The sequence below is a fragment of the Dendropsophus ebraccatus genome, unplaced genomic scaffold (assembly GCF_027789765.1).
Source record: "Dendropsophus ebraccatus isolate aDenEbr1 unplaced genomic scaffold, aDenEbr1.pat pat_scaffold_903_ctg1, whole genome shotgun sequence".
NCBI classification, from domain to species: Eukaryota; Metazoa; Chordata; class Amphibia; order Anura; family Hylidae; genus Dendropsophus; species Dendropsophus ebraccatus.
In genome coordinates, this window is record NW_027210503.1 from 29,403 (window position 1) to 38,523 (window position 9,121).

Genomic DNA, 9,121 nt, shown 5'->3' on the forward strand with positions numbered 1-9,121 from the left:
TCAATCGCTTTTTCATATTTTGGTGCAATCGTTTTGCATGCAGTGGCAGTGCTGGAATCTTGTACCCCAAACTTTTTTTCCTACTAGTATCACCACATGTATTTGGCTATGGATGATGTTGGATTATTCATGTTTGTGTAACATGTCAAACATTTTTTTTAAATAGTAGGGTCTCAATACAGAGGCCCCCACAATCTCTACATATAGCTGGGAGCAGCGTGCGACTGTTCACTCCATTCCTTGGCTTGCTGCTTGAAGAGGTTGTCCAACATTTTTTTATTATTGGAAAAGGGAATAATTTGTAATCCATCTCTTTCCTTTAGTTGTTTCCCCTAACATTTTTCACCCCAGTGTCCCCGGGCATCCTCCGCTGTTGCTGCTTTTGGATTTGTGTTTGTTAACATAAAGAACTTCCAGTTTACAGGGGTCAGCAGTGACATCACAGCTCTGCAAGCCTATAGCTCCACCCCTCTTCTCTGAATATAGCTCTGTCCACGTTCATTCTTCAGCACGGGAGAGGAGCCATGTGTCAAACTGGCGTGGCCTAGAGTGTCTGTGCTTTAGGCTAACAACGGCTCTCCATCCCTCCCCCTCACTCTCCTCATCATTAGTAATGCTCCAGGCAGGTTTTCTCCTATTCACATGTGCTGGATTGTTAAGCAACCTGTGCAGTGTTCAGACAATTGAGGAATAGGAGAAACTAGATTTACATTTCCAGAGAAATACATAGTGCTTGAAAAGAGTGCCCCTTTAACAGTAACTTCCCTTTAAGAGCAAATTTGGTACAGTCCCTTTAAAAGCATCTTTGGTACGATCCCTTTAAGAGCAACTTTGGTGAAAATGCTTTGAGTGACCTATACTGTCCCTTTAGGACCAGCTTAAGTACTGTCCCTTTAAAGAGACTTCGGTACCATCCTTTGAAGACCAGCTTAAGTACTGACCCTTGAAGAGCGACTTGGGTACCGTCCCTTTAAGAGCGACTTGGGTACCGTCCTGCTACACGGCTGCCTCAGCTCTGCTATTTTACTGACTGAACTCTGCTACTTATAATGGTAAAGATCATTGCTCGGTTACCATGACAATCTTACTCATGTCAGTGAGACAAAATCGTTAAGGACCTTCCATCTTCTATCTTCTATTGGCCGATAGTGGACATGTGACTGTGTGGATGTTGTGAGGCACTGACTTACAAGACCTTAGAATTTCTATTGGCTGCTATATTTCAGCTATTTGCATATGTTCTGTGATTGGCTGTTAGCGTTTACAGTGTGGCCATTATTTCCAATGGGCCATTATTTTCTATGAGAAATTAGGGGTCTAAACATAAATTTCTTAACGACAACTCCGATCGAAACCAAAATAGATAGCACATTTGTCACCGCCGAGGGCTTTGAAACGCAGTTTGAATGGAGTCTGTGCACAAAACGGTTCGGGCTGATTCGCAGAAGAATGGGTGGAAGAAGAAACGGGAGAAGACGGATTACAATATAGTGCTTCTTCAAACACTATAATTATGCCAGGGCCATTCCTAATAGTGAAGAGGGTGGGTAGGAGGGACAGAGAGGCGTAGCAAGGTTAAGGCATAGACACTCTAGGCCACGTCAATTTGAAACAAGGCTGCAAGTTTAAAAGTTGTTGGGCATGAATGTCATATTTAATGCTGCATCTGCTCTATGTTACCCACTTTTTAGAGATGCCACCAGTGATAATGAAGGAAGAGTCAAACAGGAGCTAAGATACATTACACATCAACAACCTCTCCTCACACATATAAAGCCAAGGTAAAGTGCTACGATTAAATAAAGGGCTATCTTTTATCCTACACCTAAATTTGACGACATCTTGTTTAGATCTAGATTAAGGATAATTACCTATTCACACAAAAAATTGCCCTTCACAAATGGCAGTTGCAGAGGAATTCTAACTAAGATTCTCCAACAATGTTAAGAAGCAGCCATGGTGCCTAGAGATGAGAGAACATGGCCATTTGTGCTCACTATTTGCTTGAGTACCATGGTACTCAAAAGTGGTCGATACTTAAATGAATACTGTGTGGTGCTCTAGTAACATTGCAGGTAAGGGGCTGATGGTCCCGCTACTCACCAGCTATGTTGGGTGCTGGCATAGCAGTAATTGGCCGGCTGCATCGGGTTAACCAAGTGTACATAGACCCAGTTCTCCAGCTGCTTGACTCGGTTGCTTGCTGTTAGTTGTCAGGAATGCTGCTGCAGCAGGGAAAGGGGTAGAGTAGGCTTAGGAGTGGGTAGTCAGGCAGGCAATTAGGTTCACCCAACCTAACACCAAGGTCCTTTTAAAAAGCTAGTAGTCTGTCAGTGTGACTGATAAAGAGCTAATTCCATACGATATACCAGTATTGTACAGAATAGTAAACTGGTATATAGCTAGTAATAGTCTTATATCCACAACTGTCCAAAGTCATTTTTAGGACTAATAGTCTGAGTGTGTAATTTAAAAAAGCTAATCCCATGAAATATACCAGTATTGTACAAAACCGTATATATAGCTAGTAATACTGTAGTTATATCCGCAACTATCCAGAAGTCCTTTGTAGGAGTAGAAAACACAAAAACTGCCATACAGTATTTTACAGTCTAACCAGTACCTTAGAGTGACAATCTAGTGGTGGTGAGTAAACACCCCCCTATACTAGTGTAATCTGCTAATGACAGAAAACATCGGAAAGACTAGTGTAAAGGGACAAGGACATGGGCAAGGAAGTGGGCATACTGATAAGGGTGCTGGTTCAAAGCCATAGGCCTAGGTGAGTTATAACAGAGCCTGCTGCTGAGGGACAAGAACACAGCTTATGTAATATCCTGGCCACCGCTACCAGTTAGTGGGGACACACAGTACTCTACTACTGAATGCAAAGCAATGCAAGCAGATGTTGACCTGGATGGTGAATAACACGGCCTGTCAGTTTGCCACCACATAATCACGAAAGTCAGAGAAGATAAGACGGTGAACGTTTGGTGTCTTGGACTATCTCAGGGTAGTAAGGAGGGGGTGGATAAGGAAATGACTGGTCCAACTGCTGAGCCCAGCGTTTCAGAGTTGAAGGGATCTAAAGCACCGGCTGCAGGTATCAGTGGTGTGGACACAGGGAAAAGGTGGGCCATACCAAGTGGGTCATCACCAGGCTCTTGCCCTCTATTTTATAGCTGTCACCACCAGGCTCTCTCCCCCAATTATAAGGAGGGTTACCATTAGGCTCTTGCACAAGTTTTTAAAAGGTGTATGGGATTCCCTTTTCTTTCAATCTTTGACATCTTCACCAGATAATTGCGGAGAAAGGGCTATATGGACATCATTTGCGATGGCACCCAGCAGCCAATGATTTTAGTTCAGGTCCAAAAGACATGATCAGCCAATGATTGTTGTATCGTCTGATCTTTGTCTTTATTACACATAGCAATGATCTGATTATTGCTCCATGTAAGGGTCCATTTACACAGAAAGATTGACTGACAGATTATCTGCCAAAGATTTAAAGCCAAAACCAGAAAGAGACTATAAACAAGGAACAGGTCATAAAGGAAAGACTTCTCCTTTTTCAAATCCATTGACTTTGCCTTCAAATCTTTGGCAGATCGTTCTGTGCAATCATTCTGTGTAAATGGGCCCTAATAGGGCCCTTATAACAACTTCATGATCTAGCTTTCTAATAAATTGGCAATGTAGTGCTAATAGCAAAGATTATGTTGAAATGTTACACAACCTTCTTGAGAACAGCTCTTAATATGAGACTCTAAGTACAGATGCTACTAAATAATATATTTAAGAGTTGAAACAATTATTACTCTCTGCTAAAAAAAGAAAATCAAAATTTGATTACAGTTGATGAAATTTTTTATGCACTCCCTAAAACGTATATATCTACCAACCCCATCAGAAGGCCAATAATCTTGGGGAACATCTGTATTACTAATTGTGGCAGAATTTTATATGCACGTTCCTGACTTCAGGGGCTTTAGATGTGTGTGGGACCGCTGCAGTGAGAGTGGTCCCGCACACATTAGTGTCCGGGGAGCCGAGGATGACAGGCAGCTGCGATCCCGCAGCTGCTTGTCATTAACTCCTTATACGCCGTGATCTATAGCGATTGCGGCGTTTAAGGTACTCAGTGACAGGACAAGCACTGATGCCAAAAATAGGCTAAAAAACAAGTGTTTTGAATACCATATGAAAATAAATGAAAATGGTAAAATATTCTAGTCATTAAGGCCCAAAATTAGATTAGGTATTCGAGGGTAGGTACAAAACATAGCTATTCAGTTCATTCCATTTTCCCACATCTCAGTTATCGTGAATCAATTTAATTGGGAAGTCTACATAAAAGAAATTTGTTCATTCACTGCTGCGTTTTGCCTCAAGGACCGGTAGTACCTCCTGTGGTTTCAAACCTAAAATCCTTTTTATCAGGACTCTTGTGAAAAAGAAAAAATAAATCAATGTTGAAAAAAGATTTATGTAATCCATATTCAGGCATTTTAAAGTAGCACGGCATTGTAGAAGACGTACTTTTAGATAAAATAACTGTTAAACCTTCCGAGAGATGTGTTAGGCCAGGCATCACATGTATTAAACTGAAAACAAGGCAAACGGTGCTTATTTTATTGAGGCTTTCAAATCATCTAGGAGCAGTGTAAGTGCATTTTACCAGAGACCGTGAGATGCATCACAGAAACAGCATGGAGCGCTCAGCAGAGAAGCTCGGGAATATTTACATGCTTTTCTGAGACAGCTTTTAGCATAGCATGAGAACTCAGCTGCAACTAAATAAATGCACTTGTCCAGACTGTACAGTAGATTTACAGTAATCAGATCAGAACTATCTTTGCTCTGATTCTCAAATCACATTATTGTCTGTTCCTGGGTGATCATTGTAGGTTGAAAACACTAACCTGAGACCACGAGTTTTACAGAAACTAGAGAAATCTGAAGCCCCCAAATAAATACCATAAGTAAATTAGCTAATTAACTAATACAGATAAAGTTGTTACAAAGCCAGAAATAGAAGCTGAAAGCTATATATCACTGTATCTTGAGGAGAGGATCTTCTTCAGTGTCCTTTACAGTAAATACACTAACAAAAAAAATTTAATTGCACTGACTAAACCTGGTATTTATAATAATCCCTATTAATCACTGCAGACTAACGAGCGAGTATGTGCTCAGCAGTCCTCGATATTTGTGAGCAGTGGCTCCAGACTGTCCCCACCCCCCAGGGTTGGCAGTGGAGATGAGCAAATTAACAGTGCAGACTAAAGGTCCATTTACACAGAAAGATTATCTGCCGAAGATTTAAAGCCAAAGCCAGAAACAGAAAACAAACAGAACAGGTCATAAGGAATGCCTGAGATTTCTCCTCTTTTCAAATCCATTCCTGGCTTTGGCTTCAAATCTTTGGCAGATAATCTGTGTAAATGGACCCTAAGCAAATCATTTAGTTAGACTTCAAAGGCAGCAGGCTGATAAGCAGCTATGTGAAACCTCTCCCAGGACTGGATCTAGCTTTTTCAGGCATCCAGGGAGAAGCAGCAGAGTGGCACACAAAGTGATTCACTTAGTATGTACAGTTAACTTGCTCATTTCTAATTGACAGTGTTTTTGTCAATACTGTGTATCACTGGTGGCCAGGTGGGACGAGTTGCAAATCATAAATATCGCGGACTACTGAGCATGCACTCTCTCAGTAGTCCGCAATAATAAACAAGGATTATATCAGAATGATGGCATGAATAAAGAAAACCGGGTCCTAGGCAACAGGTTCATGCTGCCCTCAGGAAGGGCAGCATAAATTTGGTGACAGATTCCCCTTAATACAGGGTTTGACGCTGGATAGGTTTTTCTGTTTCTGCAGCATTTTATGTTGAATGTGGTTTTAAGTTATAATGGCCCAGTAAAGACCACTGTAACTGGACCATACTGTGATACAATGTCAACTGTTCATAAAGCTGTATCAAAAATACACACAATGACACTGAATTTCCATTTTCAGCCATTGTTAAGCCTGTGCATTTTTATTTAAGTGTCACTGACCCCAATAATTAAAACTTTTGACACGTCAGAGACACTATGGTACAGTACATTCCCATTTACGCTCATGGTTTTAGCCGTACTACTGTTTGCTGTTGTGCTTTTAACTCCTAACAAGATAGAACATACAGCTAAACCAGGAGCAAGTACAACCACAGTGACCCCACCATTCACCTAATGAAGGGGCCTATGCAAATAACTTTCCCTACCAACTCCTCTGTCTATAACACAGCCCACAAGTATTTTTTTCCCCGACAGCAACTTGTATTTAGGCAGGTGGTACAATGATACATTCTAAGGCCATGTTAACACACTGAATTTGCTGCAAGCAAAAGTGTTGGACATGCACAACCCAGTGTAAATGATGGGTGCTAAATGTAAGCATATAAACCAATATAACTATATCAAAGAACAGCTATGCCAAATACATAAACCATAGCACACCAAATATGTAATAAATAAAAGTACTTTATTATAACAGTACAATATTAAGTATTACTGATCCCCAAACTAAAAACAATTAAAATATAAATCCCACAGGGGGGTACCCGGTATAGTAGTACCACCCACAATGACACCCCATTCTAAGTATGTCACACACCCTGTATGAATAAAGTGCACGTGCAATGCGTTAGTGTTCTATAACATGGTACCAGCAATCCACAATAACAATAAATAAATGCACTGAGAGGTGTTACCTAATAATAAGAAAGACCATAAGCAATATCACCTAATTATAAGAAGTCGTGTACAAAGACAGTGAAATCAAAATCAGACCAAGATAGTAAGATACCACCATAAGTAGCAAACACAGGGTGGTGATGGGGTGTCAAGAAAGAGCCTCTTTTTCTTGACACCCATCACCACCCTGTTGTTGCTACTTATGGTGGTATCTTACTATCTGGTCTGATTTTGATTTCACTGTCTTTGTACACGACTTCTTATACATTAGGTGATATTGCTTATGGTCTTTCTTATTTATTAGGTAACACCTCTCATAGTGCATTTATTTATTGTATTGTGGATTGCTGGTACCATGTTATAGAACACTAACGCATTGCACGTGCACTTTATTCATACAGGGTGTGTGACATACTTAGACTGGGGTGTCATTGTGGGTGGTCTATACCGGGTCCCCCCTGTGGGATTTATATTTTAATTGTTTTTAGTGTGTGGGATCAGTAATACTTATATTGTACCTGTTATAATAAAGTACTTTTTTTATTACTTATTCGGTGTGCTATGGTTTATGTATTTGCATAGCTGTTTCTTTGATATAGTTACACTGAATTTGCTGTTAAACAACGGCCGTTGTTTAACAGCATACTTAATTGCATTGCATGGAACCACGGCGTAGTGTTAGTGCTGCACAAATAATTGACAGGTCTATTTTGTATGGTTGCTGTTCAGTGAACAGCGGCTGTACAAAGTAGGCTTTGCACAGTGTAAGTACGGCTCCTGCCATACTTTACACTGTGGTCCATGACAAATTGGAGTGCGGGCACACCCTAATGTGCCCGCATTCCAATTATAATCAAATTATGTTCATCTGCCGATACTGCAGTATCAACCGGGTGAACATATAAGACAATGGCCATTGTTTGACACAGTCATGTCAAACAATGGCCGATGTTCATACCCCATGGCCTAAAATTGAAAGACAATGTATTGAAATTATTCACTGCATAAATTGACATTAATTTATAATAAATTTAAAGTGAATATTAAAAAAAACAACATTTTGACAAGAATAGCGGTTAGTTAGCAGCTCTAGTGCTGTAGTCCTCTACAATAGTGTGGCAAACCTACACTTGGACGCTGTATCATATTCTATAGTAAAAAAAAAAAAACACAGAACAGATAAAATTCCCTTTCTGCATGTTGTATTTCTGAAAAATGTGTGCAGACATGCACAAATATACCCTATAAAAACCACAATTCACACCTTATCATATCACCTATATATAGTTACCTTCCTCCTCATGGTTAATTTTACAGATAACCATTGTACTAAGTTGCACTGAGCCCACAATGTAAATGTGCATCTGGTAGGGTGTTCTCACAGCAGCATAGAGTAGGGATATTGCCATAATATTCAGTTTACATTAAAAAATATTCAAAGCTCTACAAATATTGTATACAGATGTGTATACAGATATAGCAAACACACCACACATATATATATAATATATATATATATATATATATATATATATATATATATATATATATATATATATATATATATATACATATACACTCACCGGCCACTTTATTAGGTACACCTGTCCACTGCACGTTACCACTTAATTCTAATCAGCCAATCACATGGCGGCAACTCAGTGCATTTAGGCATGTAACATGGTCAAGACAATCTCTGCAGTTAAAACCGAGCATCAGTATGGTGAAGAAGGTGATTTGAGTGCCTTTGAACGTGCATGGTGTTGGTGCCAGAAGGGCTGGTCTGAGTATTTCAAACTGCTGATCACTGGGATTTTCACGCACAACCACTCTAGGGTTACAGGAATGGTCTGAAAAAGAAAAACATCCATGGTGGCGTTCTGTGGGCGGAATGCCTTGTTTTGCAGAGGTCAGAGGAGAAAGGGCAGACTAGTTCGGCTGATAGAAAGGCAACAGTGACTCAAATAGCCCCGTTACAACCAAGGTAGGCAGAAGGGCATCTCTGAACGCACAGTACGTCCACTTTGAGGCAGATGGGCTACAGCAGCAGAAGACCACCCGTTACTAGCATGGTGTACCTATAAAGTGGCCGGTGAGTGTATTATATATATATATATATATTATTGGTATGAATGGCTGATCAATGCAAACATCAATATTAAAAGATACCAAATTGTTGAAATGATGTAAAGGCCTAATTCATACAACATATTTGGTATCAGTATTTTAAGGAAATGTAGGTCCAAATCAGTCTATATTCCTGTTTTTTTTTTTTTTAATTTACAAATACTAATAAGAAATACAGCTGTGTCAATAAAGCCTAAAAGTGGCTTACACTGAGGACAGAATGATGCCAACAACATTACTGCAGCAGAGATGG